The sequence below is a fragment of the Anomaloglossus baeobatrachus genome, unplaced genomic scaffold (assembly GCF_048569485.1).
Source record: "Anomaloglossus baeobatrachus isolate aAnoBae1 unplaced genomic scaffold, aAnoBae1.hap1 Scaffold_158, whole genome shotgun sequence".
Taxonomy (NCBI): Eukaryota; Metazoa; Chordata; class Amphibia; order Anura; family Aromobatidae; genus Anomaloglossus; species Anomaloglossus baeobatrachus.
The window spans coordinates 378,472-405,038 of NW_027441928.1; the positions used below are offsets into that span (position 1 = coordinate 378,472).

Sequence of the window (26,567 nt, forward strand, 5' to 3'; positions counted from 1 at the left end):
AGTTCTCCCAATGTATTTTTTCTGACAGGGACATTGAATGCAATATACTACTCCCTTTGATTGACATGTAATAAATTCTCTAATCATGACTTCTGACTGCCCCTGTAAGAAGGATTTCCGTGAAATATTTTTTGTATTCTTACATACTATACAGCTTTTGCATGGAAAAAAACCTTTCAGGCCAAATAATCCTCCCTTATTAGGTGCTGTAAGATTACGTATGGTGGGTGCCACTAAATTGCCAATATTGTTTGCCTTCCTATATATGAATATAACGTCGCAAACTTATATTGTACAACTTAAAACTTGTAAGTTAGCCAGGGGTGGTATAGTACATCTTTCATTGTATAAGTCTAAATTATTAACCAAACAAAATATATGCCACCGGCCGGGGCATTACATTAGACTGGTAAAACTAAATCAATGTGAATATTGTATCACCTCGAAGTTAATTGGTTATACAAAAGAATTTTATTCTCATTACTTTCATTTTTTATTTTATGTGGTCCTTGTTTTATGTGGTCCTTGGTTTTAGTAATAATCAGTGTATTGTATATTATCAAATACTCTGTCTTGAAACAAGGATAGCAAAAAATGTTTTATTTGTGGTCTATTAATAAAATTATAAAAACCCATCTAGCGCTGGTTTATTGTGGATTTTTACTTAAAATCCTTTACACAGTTTATTAAAGGCTACTTTACACACTGCGATATCGGTCCCGATATCGCTAGTGTGGATACCCGCCCCCATCTGTTGCGCGACACGGGCAAATCGCTGCCCATGCTGCACAACACCGACCAGACCCGTCACACATACTTACCTGCCAGGCGACGTCGCTGTGACCGGCGAACCGCCTCCTTTCTAAGGGGGCGGTCCGTGCGGCGTCACAGCGACGTCACTGAGCGACCGCCCAATAGCAGCGGAGGGGCGGAGATGAGTGGCCGGAACATCCCGCCCACCTCCTTCCTTCCTCATAGCGGCTGGGAGGCAGGTAAGGAGAGGTTCCTCGTTTCTGCGGTGTCACACGGAGCGATGTGTGCTGCCGCAGGAGCGACGAACTACATCGTTACTGCTGCAGTAACGATAATCGAGAATGGAGACCCATGTCACCGATGAGCGATTTTGCACGTTTTTGCAGCGATGCAAAATCGCTCATCGGTGTCACACGCAGCAACATCGCTAATGCGGCCGGATGTGCGTCACAAATTCCGTGACCCCAACGACTCCGCATTAGCGATGTCGCAGCGTGTAAAGCCCCCTTTAGTGGGAGTGGTGTACAGGGTCTTAGCAGTAAAGAGTATTCTATATTTCTGCCAGATACCCACAGAGATATTGAAATCTGAAAAAAGAGACTTCTGCTCATTGAAGGTAAGAACTGCTCACATAGCGTTCAACTCCACAGCAAACGAGTGCTCTAGCACTGGCATCTCAGCAGGGATATTCCCCTACTACACATGTGTGTCTGGGTCCCTGTGACAGTTTACAGGACATAACTCAGGGCACCTAGACAGAAGGCAGAGGGACTACTTTCTATTTCTGTTGTAGAGCTTAGTACAATATATATATATATACTATTACATGTGACACATGTACCTTGTATTACCATTATTCGCTGTATATGAACCCCTTTTCTCCGGGCATTATTTGTCTATAGCATTTTTCACGAACCTGAGGCAACTGAGAACCCTTCAGTGAAGGAATTCCACTAACCCTCACAATACCAACCAGGGGCCTCCCTGCAGTAACTCAGGTAGTTGTACCCATTCTCTTTCCGCATTCTATGTGTTCTTCTTCTTTCTTCTTTTTTTTCTTTTTTCTTCTTTTTATTTCTATCATGTAGTTCAGGGGTTTATAGATATATGTCCTGCATCTCATATTTCCTTTAGTGGTGCTTCTTACCCATTCTCATATCATTTACCCTAGTATTTCATGATCCTGAGGCGACTGAGAACCCTTTAATAAAGGAATCCTTTTTCACTTGAATTGTCAAGTGATACTTACCAGTGACTATCACGTAATGTTACAGGTAGTTGCATTTTCTTCCTCTTCTTTCTCTCCTTTCTTCTTTGTCACACGGTCCAGACTGCCAGGACCCAACTACCACCATTTTTCCCCCCTAGAAAGACACAACACCGTTCTCTTATAAATTAAAATACTTTTATTTGAATTTTCCATTTTGGAGAGAGGCATGGAGAAAAAACCACTCTCATCTTTTGGCATAAAATTTGGTCGCAGCTTTAAACCAGGCATTAACTTGCCAACATCACGGGGTTCAGGTAAATGTACCGCCTTCCGGCCGTCCGGCGCGGGTATTTCACCACCACTTTTTCTACCCCTTCCGCTGCTGCGACTTAAACACAGAAAACTCAATCAACTTGGAAAACAAAAAGGGAGGGAGGGTGGGAAAACAGGTCCGGGTCCTGCAGCCGAGAGGCTGGAAGCTGGGCAGCACGGTGATATGTATCCAGGAGGCGGGGCTTAGGCCAGTCACACCACAGGAGGCGGGGGCGGCAGGTCAGTGTCTTTCTAGGGGGAGACCTCTATTTAAACATGCATAGGGGCCAGCAGTCAGGGGGCAGCATCTCAAGTTTCTGGCTGCAGTGCCCCTCAGACTGCCAGGACCCAACTACCACCATTTTTCCCCCCTAGAAAGACACGACACCGTTCTCTTATAAATTAAAATACTTTTATTTGAATTTTCCATTTTGGAGAGAGGCATGGAGAAAAAACCACTCTCATCTTTTGGCATAAAATTTGGTCGCAGCTTTAAACCAGGCATTAACTTGCCAACATCACGGGGTTCAGGTAAATGTACCGCCTTCCGGCCGTCCGGCGCGGGTATTTCACCACCACTTTTTCTACCCCTTCCGCCAAGGAGCAGCACCGCGCCAGCAAGCTGCGACCCCCCCCAAAAACTGAAATACCTGAGCCGTCCCAGGCATTTCCGAAACCACCATATCCATAACATCATCATTTTGGGGTGTACCCATCCGAGCTTAAGGACAGCCAAATATTGCCTTCCAGCTGGCGGTGCCAGACCAACAACCTCTTTTTTTTTTTTTTTTTTTAAAAAACACTTTATTAACAGCACAACTTGGGTAGGCCCTGATCGACCATGCGCCAGGAGAGATCCTTATCACATTCTTCCATAGCTCCAAGCCACCTGGGCCAGAGGGTAACCTTCGACCGGATCGTTGTAACACTCCACACTAAAACAGGGAAACTTGTACCTCTCTGACCGGATAAGGGTAAGAGGCCTAGCTAGACGGCCTTGGACCAGCTACTTGAAGCCTATGTGTATCACCAAGTCGGTTGTAGAAAAGAGAGCTCACGCAATCTTGATCGCCTCTGATAGACCCACAGCTGAGCCAAGCTCCGGCAACCTTTCCAATTACTTTCACTGTAACAGGAACCAAGAACCGACCACCAAGGCGAAGAGGCGAAGATCCGCTCTCCTCGCAGACAACATACATGGAAGTAACCTCGGACCCAATCACTGGGCCGACTTGGATCTGAAAGGCAAAAACACTGTCAGAACAGGGAATTCTCGTAACCATCAAACACCTCGTCTCTCCAAGGTGGTACTGACAAAAAGACAAAAACCCACAAAAAATTTTTTTTTTTTTTTTTTTGGATAAACAAATCACAATCATGTCATTTTACATTAGCCCTGTACACTGTTCTGAATCTCCTTACGTGTCGAATAAAACCCGATTTCAAAAAACCAACTCCGACCTGACGTCCCTCATAATGCATTTCCATTGTCGTTACCTGATCCACTGAAAACTGTGCTCATGTATGCTGGCTCCTGAAGCCTTGTAGCACCCCAACTCTGGGAGAGTACGTGCCGGGTACCACGGCTGGCAAACACCAAAATAACGAGTAACCGTCGCATTACCAACCAAAAACCAGCCCACAAAATGGAGGACCAACTACGTAACGCTAAAATGAAGGGCCGTCGTCATGGGTAAAAACTGGTCCCATACACCCGCTCGCCTAAGAGACATAAACGACAACGTCGGGACACCCGCCGAGTGAGGGAAAAAGATCCAAAATATCAATGTATAGATTTGCAATGGGGCGAACAATCCAAACCCCCACTTTTTTCTTTTTTTTTTTTTTTTTTTTTTTTAAAACAAAACAAACAATCTTCGGCTAAAAAAGAATAGGCCTACTGTGCTCCACTCGCTTACCATAATCATCCAACCCTTCAATACCTTTCACCCCACAAGACCCTCATCGCTTCAGTACCGTTCCGCAATTTAAAAATGGGAAGACCGACCTCGTAACAGTTTGCTTGCAACCGAAATTGGTGCACATTCGCTGAATACTGCAGGGTGTGTATTACTAGAGGGTGGCTTGTAAAATCGTCACGCACATCAACCACCAGAGCAACACCCGCTGAATAACGTACCATCGAACCGTCAGGTCAATGCAAAATGGAGGCCCGGATCATAGGCCTAACTTCACCGAGCACCCCACCATCTAGCTGAGAACTCCAACCTTGATCCTGCTGGTGGGTTGAGTTACCAAAATACCTGAGATTGGGATTGCAATAAGGTGCCCGATACTAACCCGGAACCCAGATGCCTGTTTTGCCTTCAACCCTGCGTTGACCCATAATCATTCCAAGCCACAAAAACCTAATCAGCCTGATTACTTATTCGAGGAAAGGGCTGTAGTTGGTTAAGGCTTTTACCCACCGGCATCGTCGGACCACTGGTCATTCTCCTATTTCCCAGTCCACCCCCCCTTTTGTGTAGCTGGAACCGAAATAGGGGGAAAGGCGCAATCAAAGTTAGGTTAATGGACCATGTCCCCCCGGGCCCAGCATAAGGAGCATTTTTTTTTTTTTTTTTTTTTTTTATATATAACTATATAAACACTTTGTATCGCAAATGATCCCAAACAGCTGGCCCTGCAACGCCGTAATACTCCATCTACAAATCTGTCTGTTCCTGCTCTTGAAACTATTATGGCATGGCACGGTGGCTCAATGGCTAGCTGCAGCCCTGGGGTCCTGGGCCCAAATCCCGCCAAGGACACCATCCGCAAGGAGCCTGTACGTTCTCCCCGTGACTGCGTGGGTCTACTCCGGGCACTCTAGCCTCCTCCCACACCCCCATAAACATACAGATAGGGAATCCAGACCGTAAGCCCCGATGGGGCAGCGTCCCCAATCCATGCAACGCACACAAAAACTAAAAGTGAATTTATACCTTTTAGAATATGTATGTGGAAGTAATTGTCCAGAAAATATTAGCGGGCATAATTATTCTGCGAATAGCTAACATTGCCGGTTTTCCCATCTCACTTGTTTATTTTCAGTTCTTACGGTAAGGAAAACCAATTAAAACATACGTAATTAACCAAAGAGGGAAAATCTAGTAAAAAAGGATGAAAATTACTTCACTACAAAAAAGAAGCAGTTTTAGAAAAACAATCAAACCATGCAAATGTACAGAGATATACTTCTCACATTTCGATAAAACTAACTGTGACCAATATAGATCCCTTCTTTCAATTACAGCATGACATTAGGGGTAAAACAGGGGGGTTAGATCCCGTGATCCCATAATATTGTCACTAATCAATAAATCACTTGAAGGGTCAGTTAACCGGTGGCAACAAGATTATTACAAGGAATGGAGGCCGCCTGTATTAAACTAAGGTTGAAAAATTAAGATATGTTTAATTTTTGAAAGACGTCTCAGAGGATATCTCATTTGTACCTCTTCCGACAGGCCTACAAGCTGCCGTAACCCTCAGTCCGATACAGCGCCGCACAATCAGCTCTGCCCTCATCTACTGTCTCCTCACCCATCCCCTGTAGACTGTGAGCCCTCGAGGGCAGGGTCCTCTCTCCCCCTGTACCAGTCTGTGCCTTGTACGGTTTATGATTATTATACTGGTACCTATTATGTAAAAACCCCTTTCGCATGCAAAGCGCCATGAATTATATGGCGCATAATAAATAATAATAATTTGTATAAATACCCGTGTGGTCAATATAAATAAACTGCCACCAAACTTAATCCTCCGAAATAGGGAAGGCTTCTTTACAGTTAGAGCAGGTAGATTGTGGAATGCTGTCTACAAGGGGTAGGAATGCTAGATACCATCACAGCTTTTAACAGAAACGGGGGAGGGCGATTCCCTCAGCACCAATAACATTGTTATAAATAACTTAGTGACAACATGTAGAGCTGGGCGGGACGCCTGTTACCTGTGACGTCACGTTATCCTCCCTAGGGGGACTTATCCCACCCCGCATTCCCCATCAGGGTACTCACCTGGTGATTCAGGAAATGACAAGACGACTGGATCTAGATCTACCCACGTAACGCCTGCTACGACGACGCTCACACCTATCCAAGGGTTAAGATGACAGACTCCGGACATGGTGGCTACCCATGCCAAAGCTTGCTACCGTGACCCCTGCACATGACCGTACAACGCGATAGTCGGCACCGCACCCACCGCCGCCATAACATGCTGAAATCCCCTGTGTGACAACGGGGCGGGGCTGTTAACAGTCACCATTGTCATAATGTCAAATGGAGTGTGTTTTGGCCTGGGAGGGGGCTTGGTGTAGGTGTGGTATCAGCAGGAGGGAAAACACGCCACCTGCTGACTGTTGCTTCTTGCCCCTGTTCACTACCAGCCCCCCTCAATTTGAACATTGAAGTCCTAACAGAATCCCTTAACCCGCCCGCTCACTGGGAGACCCACATGGTCCCTGGTTCATTCCCAGGCTAGCCCCCTTGGCATTCCCGGGGCATACAAACGGAGGGGAGGGGAAGTTCAGTGCGTGTGGGATGGGGTGATTTGACTCTTGCAGGTTAGTGCCTGCATACTAGATTCTCCCCTACCGTGCCTCCAACCTGCGCTGTGACAGGGACTGCACTGAGTCTGCACTTCAATTAGGCTGTGTGCCTAATTCATGCGTCCTGCGTCCCCTGCACAGTCTATGGAGACTGTGTAGAGGCCGTACGCACGTTGCATAGTAGAACGCAGCGATTCAGCTGTTGCCCGAATCGCTGTGTTCTAAGAAGTGACATGTCACTTCCGTGCGCTTTGCCGGCAGCTCCTGCTCTGTCTATGGCAGGAGCTGCAGGCTGAGCGCACGTTCTCTACCGGCACCATGCGCCTCAGAACGGAGCTTTTCAGCTGCGCTCTGAGGCACACCTTTTAGGTGCCGTGCAGAGCGCACACAGCCCTACCCAGCTCCTCCTCGGCACTGGCGACGGTGTCTGGTCGGCGGTTGCTGGGCGGCGGGTGGGCGGGGCCAATGACAAAGAGCGCGAAGCGCTCTTTTTCAAACTTAATGGCGGCTCAAGCTGACCGGCGGGCGGGTAGTTCCCTCAGAACGCCGCTCGCCGGCGCACGTAGCTTGAGCCTCAGCAGGGAGGGAGCCGCTCATAGCAAACAGCGCCGTGAGCAGAACGCTTTCCTCCATGCTGATTTTAGGGGAGGAGGGTGGGGGTGGGAGGAGGGGGGGGGGGTGGGGGGGAGGGGGGGGTGAGGTTGTTAAATAATGGCGAGCACAAGCGGACCAGCGGGCGGGTAGTTCCCTTAGAACGCCGCGCTCACCGGTCACACATCGCTTGTGCCTCAGCATAGAGGGAGCCGCTCACAGCTAACAGTGCTGTGAGCTGAAACGCTTACCTCCCTGCTGATAGCTCTCTTACCGCCTCCAGGAGCGGGTCCCTGTGTCCGGCTGCCCAAACAGGTCCGGGTCCTGCAGCCGAGAGGCTGGAAGCTGGGCAGCACGGTGATATGTATCCAGGAGGCGGGGCTTAGGCCAGTCACACCACAGGAGGCGGGGGCGGCAGGTCAGTGTCTTTCTAGGGGGAGACCTCTATTTAAACATGCATAGGGGCCAGCAGTCAGGGGGCAGCATCTCAAGTTTCTGGCTGCAGTGCCCCTCATTGTGTTATAGCCCACGTGTCATGATAACACTTGTACCATCTTTTCATTTAGATTCCACCTACAATTATTTACCGATTCCAGTTCTGAAATAGGCTTTCATGATCTACTCACTAGAATTCTCAAGTGCATAAGGTACTGAGACATATACATGTTCACACCATTATAAAGAACAAAGTATAAACATTGAGGTTTTTCTCACACCCATGTTCCTGTGTTCTTTGATATGATATGTGTTCATTTCCTTCACTATATAGGATTGCAAGTTTTCCATTTGTACCTTAATGGCAATGACGCTATACAATTGAACACATATCATCCTGTTATCCATATAGGTGTGTATTTACCTGCTTGACTATTTTTGGTTGTTTGATCCAGAATGTTTCTCCAGATAGGTCATGTGGAAATTTTCTTTCCTCAGTACAAATGTTTTCACTATGGCTTTGGAAAAATTTTTTGTATGTGCATCATGGTCATTTGACCCATTGTACTCTCAAGTAGCAATATATTGTACTGTTATGTTGTACTATGTACTAATTACGTGTTTATATGGTTTTGTAACCCTTTATGATCTTAGATAACTTTATCCTTGATAAAGACCTAAAAACAAGGTCGAAACGTTGGATGAATTATCCTTTTGCACAAATAAAGAATTTTCAGCATTCCAAGAGTTCTTTTCTTACGTTATTGATCACTATAGTGTGCCAGAGCTATTTCTATTGAATTGACTCTTATTTTTTCTGAGCACCTGCTATATACACAGTGACCCAGACATATTCAAGTTTCATTCAGAAGGCAGAGGGAAGCCTTAGCAGCTGAGCCTATATCTTGGCTTGTGAGCATTAGAACAGGCCGGCGATTACAGGGTAACATGAAAAATGTCCAGCTTGCATTATGACTAGAACATGACAATATCCTTTTAAGTACTAACCTATGATGCGTTCCTAAGCAGTTGATGTTATATGTTCTACATTTCATTTTCTGCATACTTTACAAGTAGTAGAATTTGCTTTGATATAGGCAACTGGATTTTCACAATGAAAAGGCAAAGGATAACGCCCGAAAAAGACGCCATACATTATGTCAGTGCCATCACTGACAAACCTGGATTGACCATGAAATACATCAATCCCCTTAAAGGTGAGTTAAAACAAGTTTTAACTAAATTGCCTTAATATTGTCATGCATTAGAATGACTGTCTTAGGTAATGATAAATATTTTCTACAGGAAGAGGAGTGTTTGCTGAAACTGAAATCGAAAAAGGGAGTTTTGTTGCAGAATATCGAGGCGAGCTCACGTATGCACTTACGATGGTAGACAACTACTCGAGATTTATGGTTGTGGTACAAGTCAAAGATCTAATGGCCCATACTGCAGCGAAGGTCTTCCAAGCACACTTATGCAGACCTCATGGCTACTCAGAGAGAGTCCTCACAGATCAAGGCACAGCCTTTGAAGCGGAAATCTTCAAGGACTTCTGCAGCTTTTACCGATGCAGGAAGATGCGCACTACACCCTACCATGCTCAAACCAATGGTTATCAACCTGCTCAGGACTTTACCCCATATTCCAGATGTGGCCTTACAAGTGATTTATAGAGGGGTAACAATACGTTGGGATCACCGGATCTAATCTCCCTTTTTATACACCCTAAAATCTTGTTTGCTTTAGAATAAACAATAACATCATAAAGGTATAGCAGTACCGTTTCAAAGTTTCGGTGTCCCAAGCAGCATTCCATCAGCCTCTGGAAGGTTCCTGGCAAATTGCACAGCTCGAAGGGCATGCTTTTGAACTCGCAGAGACCCATCGGGGTGGCAAAGGCGGTCTTCTCCCGGTCTGCCTCAGCAACGGACACTTGCCAATAGCGACTAGTGAGATCAAGGGTAGAAAAATAATTTGCAGTTCTCAATGCAGCTAGCTATTCCTCAATACAGGGGAGTGGTGCTGTCCTTCTTCTTTAACAGGACCAACGGAGCTGCCCAGAGGCTACAACTGTCACGGATAACCCCAGCCTCCTTCATGTTGCTCAACATGTCCTTGGTACACTGGTAATGTGCAGGTAGTTTTGGCTTATATCTCTCTTTGATGGGTGGGTGTGCACTTGTGGGGATGTAGTGTTTGACCCCTTTTATTCTTCAAAAGTCTAGCGGATGTTTGCTGAAGACTTGCTCGTATTCTTGCACTAGCCTGTAGACCCCCTTCTTGTGATGTGAAGGTGTGGAGTCAGTGCCTACGTGTAATTCCTTACACCACTCCTCTGGCTGACTTGGTGAGCTGTCACTGAATGGGTGGGCTGAAGCAATGGTGGATGCTGCTGTTTGGATAGCATGTGTATCTACTGAGAACAGCTTATCAATGGTGGCAAATCGGAGCAGCTTAATCTCTTGCTCTCCGCAGTTCAACACTCTCATGGGCACTCTTCCCTTCCATATTAATGAATAAAACTATGATGTAAATAGCATATAGATACCCCACAAATGCAGATAAAAGTAGGTTATGGGAAAAGGGGGAAGAGAGAAACAGGAAAATAGTGGAATAAAGTATACCTTCCAGGTGGGAGAGGAAATGGCAGCACAGCCAGTGGAGGTGAAGCAAGGGGAGCCTGCAACTAAAGAGTTGAGAGCGTTATCACATGGTGACTGAGCCTGATTGTAACGGGAGCATAGAGGTGCCGATCCTGTCTTACCTGCGTTGGTGTAGAAGTGGGTGTCCTGTGGTGGAGTCAGCTATGTGCAGTGGTGGCCGTGGGTTCTTTTATGTGCGACCGTAGTAATAGCTGCGCCCACTTCCTGTATGGGAGTGGAATGCAGTGAGGGTAATGGAACGCACGCCTGCGCATTTGTGTTTAACGTCGCGCATGTGCAGAACGGAGAAAAGGCTGCGCTCACTTCCTAATGAAAGGGAGTGAGACGCATCTGGGAAGGGAAGGGAAAAGATTAGGGTTTGGGGATGATGAAAGGGCTTTCTACGGGCAAGGATGGCAAAGGGTGGCAGTGACGGAAAGTCAGGCAGCCTGTCCTGTCCTGTCCTGTCCGTCCGTCTTTTTGTATCATGAATTGGAAAGACTGCAAGGGGGAGGGGAGGTGCTTGTGTCCAAAAGGAGGAGTTATTCAGATTCATTGCAGTGGGCGGCGGCTGCAAAAAGCACCATTCTTCTTGTTTTTGCTCTGCAAAACAGCCTTTTCAAGGGTTGGCTTGGGTGACAAAATGTCTTCTGTAGGCGTGGGTTTGTCTCCCTCTCCCTAAGATGTGTCCGGTATAGGCCAGGGTGCCACTCAAGGCCGTAACCAATTCGGGTTATAGCTTCTCGGCCTTTTGGCTAAGATCAAGTGTAGTTTCGGAGGACGCTACCTTGGTCGGTACTGGAAGGTGCCTGGGATTGCACGTCTGCCGGCCTTGAGGAAGTGTGTGCGCCTTCTGGTGACACATAGCCCTCTTGTGCCTGGACGGTTCCCAGGCAACGGGAGGCGATCACCTTTGTTATTTTGAAGTCCTACTGATAAACAGAAAAAAAAAAAAATTAAATCTGTTCTTATCAGTTTAATATCTGATACGTCCCCTCTCTGGGGACCATATATTAAATGGATTTTTAGAACAAGGAGATGGAAAAAATCTTGCTCTGTCCACTGCACGCATTGACCTGGTATTGCAGTACCTCCAGGACCGGTGCACCCCTTCTTAACCCAGTTTCCAAAAGCAGAACTCAATTCACCTGATTCAAATGAGCCCCATTAGTTAATTGAAAGAAAGCAAAAACTTTATATGCACCTCAATTTGGCCAATTCACTTTTCACACTTTCACCCTTTTTTTTATCTTTCACACCTTTTACTTGCTTTATTGATGCAAAAAGCTGTGCCAAATAGCAAACTCATCTCCACTCAACTTGACCAACTCTGCTATGTCCCGTGCAGTATCTTATTCTCAGTCTTATCTAGATCATTTGCAATTGAATAGAATAGATCCCTTTTGGCTGCTTATGACTGTGTAAAATATGTAGTTTTACTGGGCTGGGATGAGAGAATCCATTGAAGCATGGTGTAGGGATTGTGGTTCCTGTGTGCTAAGAAGAGAGGCTGGCACCAGCCAGAAAGCCCCATTGCAGCCAATAATCACTTAATAACTTTTTCAACTTGTCATCATATGGGAGGCCTTCCATTCCTTGTAGTAGTCTAGTTGCCCACCTTTGAACTGACTCTAACTTCTGAATGTCCTTATTAAAATGTGGAGCCCAAAACTGGTTCCCATATTCCAGATGTAGCCTTACAAGTGATTTATAGAGGTGTAACAATACGTTGGGATCACGGGATCTAATCTCCCTTTTTATACACCCTAAAATCTTGTCCCAAGCAGCATTCCATCAGCCTCTGGAAGGTTCCTGGCGCATTGCACAGCTCGAAGGGCATGCTTTTGAACTCGCAGAGACCCATAGGGGTGGCGAAGGCGGTCTTCTCCCGGTCTGCCTCAGCAACGGACACTTGCCAATAGTGACTAGTGAGATCAAGGGTAGAAAAATAATTTGCAGTTCTCAATGCAGCTAGCGATTCCTCAATACGGGGAGTGGTGCCGTCCTTCTTTTTTAACAGGATCAACAGAGCTGCCCAAAGGCTACAACTGTCACAAATAACCCCAGCCGCCTTCATGTTGCTCAACATGTACTTGGTACACTGGCAATGTGAAGGTGGTATTGGCTTATAGCTCTCTTTGATGGGTGGGTGTGCACCTGTGGGGATGTGGTGTTGGACCCCTTTTATTCCCCCAAAATCTAGCGGGCTTCCCACCGGTAACCCGCTCCCCAGCTTGGATGGATGCTGAGGGAGCCCCTTTTGCCCGCAGGCTCTGGCCCTGGGAACTGTAGCCTTGGCGGTGACTGTGCTTCCCTCTACGGTGTGAGCTGTTGCCTTCAATCGGGTCTTGACTGCTGGGAAACCCTGGAGGTTCCTGTCGCTAACGGATTTGACCGGTTTTACGGCGACTCCTAGCCTGGTCGGGGTCCGTAGGCCCTGCCGGATGGTGCTGGCTTCTCTTCACTCCCCGATCTGGTACCGGCGGGCCACCGCCCATCCCCGGTCCGTACGGTTCACTCCAATCAGCCTCTCCTGCAGAAGGTCACCACCGTCTGCCAACCTTGCTGAGTGCCCGGGCCACACACCCGGACACGGTCAGTCTCCTCTCCTCTTCACTTCTCTAACTCCAAAACTGATCTCTAATCTGACTCCTTTTCCCGCCTCCAGGACTGTGAACTCCTCGGTGGGTGGGATCAACCGCCTGGCCCACCCCCTGGTGTGGACATCAGCCCCTGGAGGAAGGCAACTAGGATTTGTGTTTAGCTTCGGTGTGCCTAGCCGGAGTGTAGAGTGTGTTGGTGTAGTACCTGTGACGACCTGGCTTGTCCAGGGCGCCCATGTGGGGTGTTGGCAGTGTATTTGCGCCTGCGTTCAAAGGTTTGCTGAATGGATAACTGAACGCTGCGCTGGGACAAGGACGTGCTTGATGATGGTGTTATTTCTGAGTAGGCAACTGCAGGTGCAGGACCGGAGGAGGCTTGTTCGCAGGCAGCATGGACAGGGGATTGGCTCGCATGCACAACCAGCGAAGACGTAGCAGTGACATTAGCAAGCACTGCTCCTCGACTCTGTTGTACTTCCCACAAAGTCGGGTGCTTGGCTGACATGTGCCTGATCATGCTGGTGGTGGTCAGGCTGCTAGTTTTGGTACCCCTGCTGATGCTGGCACGGCAGGTGTTGCAAATGGCCTTTTTAGAATCATCTGGATCCAACTTAAAAAACTGCCAGACTCGGGAAGACCTAACATTTGTACAGGCACCTTGTGTCGTGTTGTTGTTCCGGGGAACGGTTGCCTGACTTCTGCCTGGAGCCACCACCCTGCTTCTTACTGCCTGTTGGGATGCTACGCCTCCCTCCCCCTGTGCACTGCTGTCCTCGCTCTGCATATCCTCCTGCCAGGTTGGGTCAGTTACTGGATCATCCACCACGTCGTCTTCCTCTTCCGCACCCTGCTCCTCCTCCTGACTTCCTGACAATTGTGTCTCATCATCGTCCACCCCTTGTTGAGACACGTTGCCAACTTCGTGAGAACGTGGCTGCTCAAATATTTGGCCATCTGTACATACGATCTCCTCATGACCCACTTCAACATGAGCTGGCGAGAGGCCAGAATGTGCGAATGGAAATGTGAACAGCTCTTCCGAGTGTCCAAGTGTGGGATCATTAATGTCCGAGGACGTGTACTCAGCCTTGTGGTAGGAAGGAGGATCAGGTTCTGAAATGTGCGGTGCAGTATCACGGCTACTGACACTTGACCGTGTGGAAGACAGAGTGTTTGTGGTGGTGCCAATCTGACTGGAAGCATTATCCGCTATCCAACTAACAACCTGTTGACACTGGTCTTGGTTCAAGAGCGGTGTACTGCTGCGGTCCCCAAGAATTTGGGACAGGATGTGCGAGCGACTAGATGTGGCCCTTTGTTGTGGCAAAATTAGAGCTTGCCCACGACCTCGGCCTCTGCCTGCACCACCATCACGTCCACTTCCTTGTTCCTTGCCAACGCCCTTGCGCATTTTGCAATGCTGTGCTGACGTGTATTCACTAGACTTGGGCGTTATATCAAAGTTTGTGCAAATTGTGCACCTGTACGCTGCCACCGACAGGCACACACGTGCGGTTTTTAAATGCAAGCACGGACGCACTAAGAACCTAACAGGTTTTAGGAGCAAAAATTAATGACGAGAACTCTGACACTATCAGCCACTGCTGACTGACGTGTATTATACACTACACTTGTGCGTTATATAATAGTTTGGTAAAAACGCACACAAGTGCACCTGTACGCTGCCACCGACAGGCACACACGTGCGGTTTTTAAATGCAAGCACGGACGCACTAAGAACCTAACACAGGTTTTAGGAGCAAAAATTAATGACGAGAACTCTGACACTATCAGCCACTGCTGACTGACGTGTATTATACACTACACTTGTGCGTTATATAATAGTTTGGTAAAAACGCACACAAGTGCACCTGTACGCTGCCACCGACAGGCACACACGTGCGGTTTTTAAATGCAAGCACGGACGCACTAAGAACCTAACACAGGTTTTAGGAGCAAAAATTAATGACGAGAACTCTGACACTATCAGCCACTGCTGACTGACGTGTATTATACACTACACTTGTGCGTTATATAATAGTTTGGTAAAAACGCACACAAGTGCACCTGTACGCTGCCACCGACAGGCACACACGTGCGGTTTTTAAATGCAAGCACGGACGCACTAAGAACCTAACACAGGTTTTAGGAGCAAAAATTAATGACGAGAACTCTGACACTATCAGCCACTGCTGACTGACGTGTATTATACACTACACTTGTGCGTTATATAATAGTTTGGTAAAAACGCACACAAGTGCACCTGTACGCTGCCACCGACAGGCACACACGTGCGGTTTTTAAATGCAAGCACGGACGCACTAAGAACCTAACAGGTTTTAGGAGCGACAATTGCTGAGAAGTCTGACACTATCAGGACTGTTTTAGACTGTGTACACCAGCCCCAGATATGATGAAGGCTGGTATACGGTCACCACTAGGAATGGCTATATACCCTGCCTGCCTGCCTGCCTGCCTGCCTGTATACTGCTACAATAGTCCTGACAAGGACTCTTTTGGTCACTAGCCTGTATTCCAACCTGGCTATACCCTGCCTGTATACAGCAACAATAGTCCTGAGAAGGACTCTGCTACTGTACTCCGACCTGGCTATACCCTGCCTGCCTGTATACAACTAGAATAGTCCTGAGAAGGACTTTTGGTCACACTGTTTGCAGCCCTGCTACGGAAATAGCTATAAAGGGCCGCAAACCTTTCCCTGAAGCAGCGACCCTCTCCCTGCACTGACTGTCTGGATAGCTGTGAGCAGAGCACAGCGCGCCCGCCGGTATAAAGGCTCGGTCACGCTGTGCAGGCCGGCCAATCACTGCAATTCCACAACTAACAGGGCTGTGGCATTGCAGTGGTCTGCCAGCCAATCCCTGCATGAGGGCTGGCTCTCAAAAGAGCGCCAACATGCAGGGATGAAGACCACGAGTACAGCACGAGTATCGCGAGATTACTCGGTCCCCGTCGAGTAGACCGAGTACAGTGATACTCGTGCGAGTACCGAGTAGTAACAAGCATGCTCGCTCATCACTATTTATTAGTAAAATGGCTTACACTCCCCTTTTTTCCACTTTTTTCTTCACTACTTTTATAAAGAAATTTTTCCTTTCTTTATTCTTAATGCAATTTTATATAGCAACACCACCATTTTTTGCCACGAACATAATTTTTCTTGTCCGTCATCCCGTTCACCCTTACAGGGTTGTGGACAGATGCACTTGTCACTACACTTCTAAGACTCAATACAGGGTCTGGAGCTCAATGCTCCCTTTTTGTTTTTTTTTTCTTCTTTTTTTTCTTTTTTTCATTTTGTCCTTCTTCTTCTTCTTTTTCTGATTTTTGTCTCAAAAAGCTGATGAAATTTGAAACACTATACCCCAGTGATTTTATAAATGTTTCTCAATATATCACTTGAGAACTTTTATGGCCGGTATTGTAACAGTTGACCATCCCGGCAGTATTTGAAATACAGCAGTCAGTCCTCTGACGTAGCTCCATATGTGTATATATAGAGGTTCTTCCTCCTTTGATTGCATACTGTTCTTTTTTTGCCCTGATGAAGGAGACAGTGATCTCTGAAACACATTGACCGGAAAAAAGAATAAAGAGATGAAATAATTAACATCAGTTTCCTTTGGTGACAGCGCGGCACGCACCCGATTTTCCTCCTATACGTTATTGCTCTTCTACTAGGGGCTGCGGCTGTCGCCATTTGTAACGTGCATTTAGGGGTTGTGACTGGCACAACCTTAATAGGTGAGTGCAACTACTATTAATTATTTGTTACCTTACCAGGTAAGACCCTAATTTGTGCGTCTGCTCCAGAGTTATTTCCCTGATTATTAATATCTGACAGGCAGTGATTGATCCTGCATTCTCACCTTCCTCTCTGTTGCACATTCTTATTGTTCCTATATGCTCTCTATTTCCATCAGACTTTTTTTGTCCTTCGGTGGGGCTCTAACATATGTGCACCATTTATTATTTATTTTTATGGATTCCTTTCTTTTTTCATGCTAGCGTTCATTATGCAGTAGTCATTCATGATATATCTTATATTTGTGAATCCATTAGGGCTCTATATGTCTGGTGCATCACATTGGGTCTTTTCAGTGCACAATAGGCACCTTTTTCTGTTATGCTCTGCTGCCACCTTATGGACATCCTATCAGTGATGCCAGAAAAAAATGGACATGTCTCCGTGCAGCAATCACGGACACGCGGGTACGCCGCACGGAGACACGTGCAGTGAAAAATCACTGATGTGTGAGCAGACCCATTCATTATAATGGATCTGCGTATCTCAGTGATTCTGTTATGTTTAAAAAAAAGCACAAACGTACCAGAATCACTGACGTGTGAAACAGGCCTTATAGTGTTTTGATTTATGTATGTATTATACAACTTCTGTGGATCTTGTATGAGTGACTTTTCTTCATTTTATTGGATTGTTTTAAAATATTGAAATAAAGTCACGCTTCCTATGCATCCTTTTGTATTCTGATTGGCTACTATAATACAGTTTTTAGGCACTGAGATCGATACCAGAGGCATGGTCTTCCGCTTACCAGAGGATAAGCTCAAAAGGCTAAGGGACATAATAGAAGGGTTTAGTGCTGTTAAGAAGGTGGCATTAAGATAAATGAAATATATCTTCTCGGTCTTCTCGTTTTCTTGCTGAGCTGTGCCAATGGACAGAGTTTTTTCTAGACATTTGCTATTGGAAACTCAGGGAACCAAAGCTCCTGGATAGAGTTGAGCGCGGTTCGTGGTTCGTGGTTCTCCAGTTCTAGGCTCGAGTGATTTTGGGGCATGTTCTAGATCGAACTAGAACTCGAGTTTTTTGCAATAGCTCGATAGTTCTAGAAACGTTCGAGAACGGTTCTAGCAGCCAAAAAACAGCTAAATCATAGCTTGGTTTCTGCTGTAATAGTGTAAGTCACTCTGTGAATCAAACTATTATCACATTTCAGTGTATAGTGTGCGTGAACAGCGCCTTCAGATCACTGCTGTTTCTATAATGGCGATCGCCATTTTTTTTTTTTTTTTCTTGTCTTCCTTCCCTAAGTGCGCGCGTCTTGTGGGGCGGGCCAGCATGTCAGCCAATCACAGACACACACACAGCTAAGTTGACTTTGAGCCAGAGAAGCAACGGCATGTGTGATAGGATCTGCATGTCACATGTCCCTGCATTATAAAACCGGACATTTTCTTCACGGACGCCATTATCTGCCTTCTGCGTCTTTGGTGTCAGACATCACTGTCGCAGCTCCGTCCTCCTGAGTCCTATAGCCGATACAGCTGTATGCGCTGCATACACAGCGTTAGACAGCATAGGGAGAGCACTTTATAGCAGTCCTTTTAAGGACTCAAACCGGCAGGGTCAGAGAGCCATAGGTGACAGGTCCTGCAAACAGCAACAGCATCTGTGTAGCCAAGGTCAGGGATTTCCTCCCTGCATTTCACCATTAGGAGGGAATAGAAAGGCAGGCTTCCATTCCTCTACCCAGAGCACCACAATCCTGCCACTGTACCCTCCTATCCTCTGCACACTCCAACTCATTATAACTAAGCCATTATACTAGCAAACACTCAGTGTACCTAGTGGCATCCTATCTGTGGCTATTGGACTTTGCTATAGTCCCACTAGTGCAAAGACATTTGCAGAGCACGTCTGCCTGCATTGCACACTCCAACTTTTTTAAACTAAGCAATTTTACTAGCAAACACTCAGTGTACCTAGTGGCATCCTATACGTGGCTATTGGACTTTGCTATAGTCCCACTAGTGCCAAGACATTTGCAGAGCGCATCTGCCTGCGTTGCACACTCCAACTAATTATAAGTAAGCCATTATACTAGCAAACACTCAGTGTACCTAGTGGCATCCTATCTGTGGCTATTGGACTTTGCTATAGTCCCACTAGTGCCAAGACATTTGCAGAGCGCATCTGCCTGCGTTGCACACTCCAACTAATTATAAGTAAGCCATTATACTAGCAAACACTCAGTGTACCTAGTGGCATCCTATACGTGGCTATTGGACCTTGCTATAGTCCCACTAGTGCCAAGACATTTGCAGAGCGCATCTGCCTGCGTTGCACACTCCAACTAATTATAAGTAAGCCATTATACTAGCAAACACTCAGTGTACCTAGTGGCATCCTATACGTGGCTATTGGACCTTGCTATAGTCCCACTAGTGCCAAGACATTTGCAGAGCGCATCTGCCTGCGTTGCACACTCCAACTAATTATAAGTAAGCCATTATTATAATTATTATTATTATTTATTATTATAGCGCCATTTATTCCATGGCGCTTTACAAGTGAAAGGGTATACGTACAACAATCATTAACAGTACATAACAGACTGGTACAGGAGGAGAGAGGACCCTGCCCGCGAGGGCTTACAGTCTACAGGGAATGGGTGATGGTACAATAGGTGAGGACAGAGCTGGTTGCGCAGTGGTCTACTGGACTGAGGGCTGTTGTAGGTTATAGGCTTGTTGGAAGAGGTGGGTCTTGAGGTTCCTCTTGAAGCTTTCCACGGTAGGGGAGAGTCTGATGTGCTGAGGTAGAGCATTCCAAAGTATGGGGGATGCACGGGAGAAATCTTGTACGCGATTGTGGGAAGAGAAGATAAGGGAGGAGCAGAGAAGGAGATCTTGTGAGGATCTGAGGTTGCGTGCAGGTAGGTACCGGGAGACTAGGTCACAGATGTAGGGAGGAGACAGGTTGTGCATGGCTTTGTATGTCATGGTTAGTGTTTTGAACTGGAGTCGTTGGGTGATGGGAAGCCAGTGAAGGGATTGGCAGAGTGGCGAGGCTGGGGAGTAGCGAGGGGAGAGGTGGATTAAGCGGGCCGCAGAGTTTAGGATAGATTGGAGGGGTGCAAGAGTGTTGGAAGGGAGGCCAGAGAGCAGGAGGTTGCAGTAGTCGAGGCGGGAGATGATGAGGGCATGCACTAATGTTTTTGCTGATTCTTGGTTAAGGAAAGCACGGATCCGGGAGATGTTTTTGAGTTGTAATCGGCATGAGGTGAAGAGGGCTTGGATGTGTGGCTTGAAGGATAGAGCAGAGTCGAGGGTCACTCCAAGGCAACGAGCTTGTGAGACTGGGGAGAGTAAGCAACCATCGAGTTTGATGGAAAGGCTTGTTGGAGGAGATGAGTGAGGAGGAGGAAAGACAATGAATTCTGTTTTGTCCATGTTAAGTTTTAGGAATCGCACAGAGAAGAAGGATGAAATAGCAGACAGACATTGTGGGATTCTGGTTAGTAGAGAGGTAATGTCAGGTCCATTATACTAGCAAACACTCAGTGTACCTAGTGGCATCCTATCTGTGGCTATTGGACTTTGCTATAGTCCCACTAGTGCCAAGACATTTGCAGAGCGCATCTGCCTGCGTTGCACACTCCAACTAATTATAAGTAAGCCATTATACTAGCAAACACTCAGTGTACCTAGTGGCATCCTATACGTGGCTATTGGACCTTGCTATAGTCCCACTAGTGCCAAGACATTTGCAGAGCGCATCTGCCTGCGTTGCACACTCCAACTAATTATAAGTAAGCCATTATACTAGCAAACACTCAGTGTACCTAGTGGCATCCTATACGTGGCTATTGGACCTTGCTATAGTCCCACTAGTGCCAAGACATTTGCAGAGCGCATCTGCCTGCGTTGCACACTCCAACTAATTATAAGTAAGCCATTATTATTATTATTATTATTATTTATTATTATAGCGCCATTTATTCCATGGCGCTTTACAAGTGAAAGGGTATACGTACAACAATCATTAACAGTACATAACAGACTGGTACAGGAGGAGAGAGGACCCTGCCCGCGAGGGCTTACAGTCTACAGGGAATGGGTGATGGTACAATAGGTGAGGACAGAGCTGGTTGCGCAGTGGTCTACTGGACTGAGGGCTGTTGTAGGTTATAGGCTTGTTGGAAGAGGTGGGTCTTGAGGTTCCTCTTGAAGCTTTCCACGGTAGGGGAGAGTCTGATGTGCTGAGGTAGAGCATTCCAAAGTATGGGGGATGCACGGGAGAAATCTTGTACGCGATTGTGGGAAGAGGAGATAAGGGAGGAGCAGAGAAGGAGATCTTGTGAGGATCTGAGGTTGCGTGCAGGTAGGTACCGGGAGACTAGGTCACAGATGTAGGGAGGAGACAGGTTGTGCATGGCTTTGTATGTCATGGTTAGTGTTTTGAACTGGAGTCGTTGGGTGATGGGAAGCCAGTGAAGGGATTGGCAGAGTGGCGAGGCTGGGGAGTAGCGAGGGGAGAGGTGGATTAAGCGGGCCGCAGAGTTTAGGATAGATTGGAGGGGTGCAAGAGTGTTGGAAGGGAGGCCAGAGAGCAGGAGGTTGCAGTAGTCGAGGCGGGAGATGATGAGGGCATGCACTAATGTTTTTGCTGATTCTTGGTTAAGGAAAGCACGGATCCGGGAGATGTTTTTGAGTTGTAATCGGCATGAGGTGAAGAGGGCTTGGATGTGTGGCTTGAAGGATAGAGCAGAGTCGAGGGTCACTCCAAGGCAACGAGCTTGTGAGACTGGGGAGAGTAAGCAACCATCGAGTTTGATGGAAAGGCTTGTTGGAGGAGATGAGTGAGGAGGAGGAAAGACAATGAATTCTGTTTTGTCCATGTTAAGTTTTAGGAATCGCACAGAGAAGAAGGATGAAATAGCAGACAGACATTGTGGGATTCTGGTTAGTAGAGAGGTAATGTCAGGTCCATTATACTAGCAAACACTCAGTGTACCTAGTGGCATCCTATCTGTGGCTATTGGACTTTGCTATAGTCCCACTAGTGCCAAGACATTTGCAGAGCGCATCTGCCTGCGTTGCACACTCCAACTAATTATAAGTAAGCCATTATACTAGCAAACACTCAGTGTACCTAGTGGCATCCTATACGTGGCTATTGGACCTTGCTATAGTCCCACTAGTGCCAAGACATTTGCAGAGCGCATCTGCCTGCGTTGCACACTCCAACTAATTATAAGTAAGCCATTATACTAGCAAACACTCAGTGTACCTAGTGGCATCCTATACGTGGCTATTGGACTTTGCTATAGTCCCACTAGTGCAAAGACATTTGCAGAGCACGTCTGCCTGCATTGCACACTCCAACTTTTTTAAACTAAGCAATTTTACTAGCAAACACTCAGTGTACCTAGTGGCATCCTATACGTGGCTATTGGACTTTGCTATAGTCCCACTAGTGCCAAGACATTTGCAGAGCGCATCTGCCTGCGTTGCACACTCCAACTAATTTTAACTTAACCATTATACTAGAAAACACTCAGTGTACCTAGTGGCATCCTATACGTGGCTATTGGACTTTGCTATAGTCCCACTAGTGCCAAGACATTTGCAGAGCGCATCTGCCTGCGTTGCACACTCCAACTAATTATAAGTAAGCCATTATACTAGCAAACACTCAGTGTACCTAGTGGCATCCTATACGTGGCTATTGGACCTTGCTATAGTCCCACTAGTGCCAAGACATTTGCAGAGCGCATCTGCCTGCGTTGCACACTCCAACTAATTATAAGTAAGCCATTATACTAGCAAACACTCAGTGTACCTAGTGGCATCCTATACGTGGCTATTGGACTTTGCTATAGTCCCACTAGTGCCAAGACATTTGCAGAGCGCATCTGCCTGCGTTGCACACTCCAACTAATTATAAGTAAGCCATTATACTAGCAAACACTCAGTGTACCTAGTGGCATCCTATACGTGGCTATTGGACCTTGCTATAGTCCCACTAGTGCCAAGACATTTGCAGAGCGCATCTGCCTGCGTTGCACACTCCAACTAATTATAAGTAAGCCATTATACTAGCAAACACTCAGTGTACCTAGTGGCATCCTATCTGTGGCTATTGGACTTTGCTATAGTCCCACTAGTGCCAAGACATTTGCAGAGCGCATCTGCCTGCGTTGCACACTCCAACTAATTATAAGTAAGCCATTATACTAGCAAACACTCAGTGTACCTAGTGGCATCCTATACGTGGCTATTGGACTTTGCTATAGTCCCACTAGTGCCAAGACATTTGCAGAGCGCATCTGCCTGCGTTGCACACTCCAACTAATTATAAGTAAGCCATTATACTAGCAAACACTCAGTGTACCTAGTGGCATCCTATCTGTGGCTATTGGACTTTGCTATAGTCCCACTAGTGCCAAGACATTTGCAGAGCGCATCTGCCTGCGTTGCACACTCCAACTAATTATAAGTAAGCCATTATACTAGCAAACACTCAGTGTACCTAGTGGCATCCTATACGTGGCTATTGGACTTTGCTATAGTCCCACTAGTGCCAAGACATTTGCAGAGCGCATCTGCCTGCGTTGCACACTCCAACTAATTATAAGTAAGCCATTATACTAGCAAACACTCAGTGTACCTAGTGGCATCCTATACGTGGCTATTGGACTTTGCTATAGTCCCACTAGTGCCAAGACATTTGCAGAGCGCATCTGCCTGCGTTGCACACTCCAACTAATTTTAACTTAGCCATTATACTAGCAAACACTCAGTGTACCTAGTGGCATCCTATACGTGGCTATTGGACTTTGCTATAGTCCCACTAGTGCCAAGACATTTGCAGAGCGCATCTGCCTGCGTTGCACACTCCAACTAATTATAAGTAAGCCATTATACTAGCAAACACTCAGTGTACCTAGTGGCATCCTATACGTGGCTATTGGACTTTGCTATAGTCCCACTAGTGCAAAGACATTTGCAGAGCACGTCTGCCTGCATTGCACACTCCAACTTTTTTAAACTAAGCAATTTTACTAGCAAACACTCAGTGTACCTAGTGGCATCCTATACGTGGCTATTGGACTTTGCTATAGTCCCACTAGTGCCAAGACATTTGCAGAGCGCATCTGCCTGCGTTGCACACTCCAACTAATTTTAACTTAACCATTATACTAGCAAACACTCAGTGTACCTAGTGGCATCCTATACGTGGCTATTGGACTTTACTATAGTCCCACTAGTGCCAAGACATTTGCAGAGCGCATCTGCCTGCGTTGCACACTCCAACTAATTATAAGTAAGCCATTATACTAGCAAACACTCAGTGTACCTAGTGGCATCCTATACGTGGCTATTGGACCTTGCTATAGTCCCACTAGTGCCAAGACATTTGCAGAGCGCATCTGCCTGCGTTGCACACTCCAAGTAATTATAAGTAAGCCATTATACTAGCAAACACTCAGTGTACCTAGTGGCATCCTATACGTGGCTATTGGACTTTGCTATAGTCCCACTAGTGCCAAGACATTTGCAGAGCGCATCTGCCTGCGTTGCACACTCCAACTAATTATAAGTAAGCCATTATACTAGCAAACACTCAGTGTACCTAGTGGCATCCTATACGTGGCTATTGGACCTTGCTATAGTCCCACTAGTGCCAAGACATTTGCAGAGCGCATCTGCCTGCGTTGCACACTCCAACTAATTATAAGTAAGCCATTATACTAGCAAACACTCAGTGTACCTAGTGGCATCCTATCTGTGGCTATTGGACTTTGCTATAGTCCCACTAGTGCCAAGACATTTGCAGAGCGCATCTGCCTGCGTTGCACACTCCAACTAATTATAAGTAAGCCATTATACTAGCAAACACTCAGTGTACCTAGTGGCATCCTATACGTGGCTATTGGACTTTGCTATAGTCCCACTAGTGCCAAGACATTTGCAGAGCGCATCTGCCTGCGTTGCACACTCCAACTAATTATAAGTAAGCCATTATACTAGCAAACACTCAGTGTACCTAGTGGCATCCTATACGTGGCTATTGGACTTTGCTATAGTCCCACTAGTGCCAAGACATTTGCAGAGCGCATCTGCCTGCGTTGCACACTCCAACTAATTTTAACTTAGCCATTATACTAGCAAACACTCAGTGTACCTAGTGGCATCCTATACGTGGCTATTGGACTTTGCTATAGTCCCACTAGTGCCAAGACATTTGCAGAGCGCATCTGCCTGCGTTGCACACTCCAACTAATTATAAGTAAGCCATTATACTAGCAAACACTCAGTGTACCTAGTGGCATCCTATACGTGGCTATTGGACTTTGCTATAGTCCCACTAGTGCCAAGACATTTGCAGAGCGCATCTGCCTGCGTTGCACACTCCAACTAATTTTAACTTAGCCATTATACTAGCAAACACTCAGTGTACCTAGTGGCATCCTATACGTGGCTATTGGACTTTGCTATAGTCCCACTAGTGCAAAGACATTTGCAGAGCACGTCTGCCTGCATTGCACACTCCAACTTTTTTAAACTAAGCAATTTTACTAGCAAACACTCAGTGTACCTAGTGGCATCCTATACGTGGCTATTGGACTTTGCTATAGTCCCACTAGTGCCAAGACATTTGCAGAGCGCATCTGCCTGCGTTGCACACTCCAACTAATTATAAGTAAGCCATTATACTAGCAAACACTCAGTGTACCTAGTGGCATCCTATCTGTGGCTATTGGACTTTGCTATAGTCCCACTAGTGCCAAGACATTTGCAGAGCGCATCTGCCTGCGTTGCACACTCCAACTAATTATAAGTAAGCCATTATACTAGCAAACACTCAGTGTACCTAGTGGCATCCTATACGTGGCTATTGGACCTTGCTATAGTCCCACTAGTGCCAAGACATTTGCAGAGCGCATCTGCCTGCGTTGCACACTCCAACTAATTATAAGTAAGCCATTATACTAGCAAACACTCAGTGTACCTAGTGGCATCCTATACGTGGCTATTGGACCTTGCTATAGTCCCACTAGTGCCAAGACATTTGCAGAGCGCATCTGCCTGCGTTGCACACTCCAACTAATTATAAGTAAGCCATTATTATTATTATTATTATTATTTATTATTATAGCGCCATTTATTCCATGGCGCTTTACAAGTGAAAGGGTATACGTACAACAATCATTAACAGTACATAACAGACTGGTACAGGAGGAGAGAGGACCCTGCCCGCGAGGGCTTACAGTCTACAGGGAATGGGTGATGGTACAATAGGTGAGGACAGAGCTGGTTGCGCAGTGGTCTACTGGACTGAGGGCTGTTGTAGGTTATAGGCTTGTTGGAAGAGGTGGGTCTTGAGGTTCCTCTTGAAGCTTTCCACGGTAGGGGAGAGTCTGATGTGCTGAGGTAGAGCATTCCAAAGTATGGGGGATGCACGGGAGAAATCTTGTACGCGATTGTGGGAAGAGGAGATAAGGGAGGAGCAGAGAAGGAGATCTTGTGAGGATCTGAGGTTGCGTGCAGGTAGGTACCGGGAGACTAGGTCACAGATGTAGGGAGGAGACAGGTTGTGCATGGCTTTGTATGTCATAGTTAGTGTTTTGAACTGGAGTCGTTGGGTGATGGGAAGCCAGTGAAGGGATTGGCAGAGTGGCGAGGCTGGGGAG

The 26,567-nt window shown here is 46.6% G+C and overlaps 1 pseudogene; it reads left to right on the plus strand.

Moving 5' to 3' along the window:
* Positions 1 to 11,404: 11,404 nt before the first annotated feature.
* LOC142260672 (U2 spliceosomal RNA) lies at positions 11,405 to 11,611 on the plus strand (annotated as a pseudogene).
* The last annotated feature ends 14,956 nt before the right edge of the window (positions 11,612 to 26,567 follow it).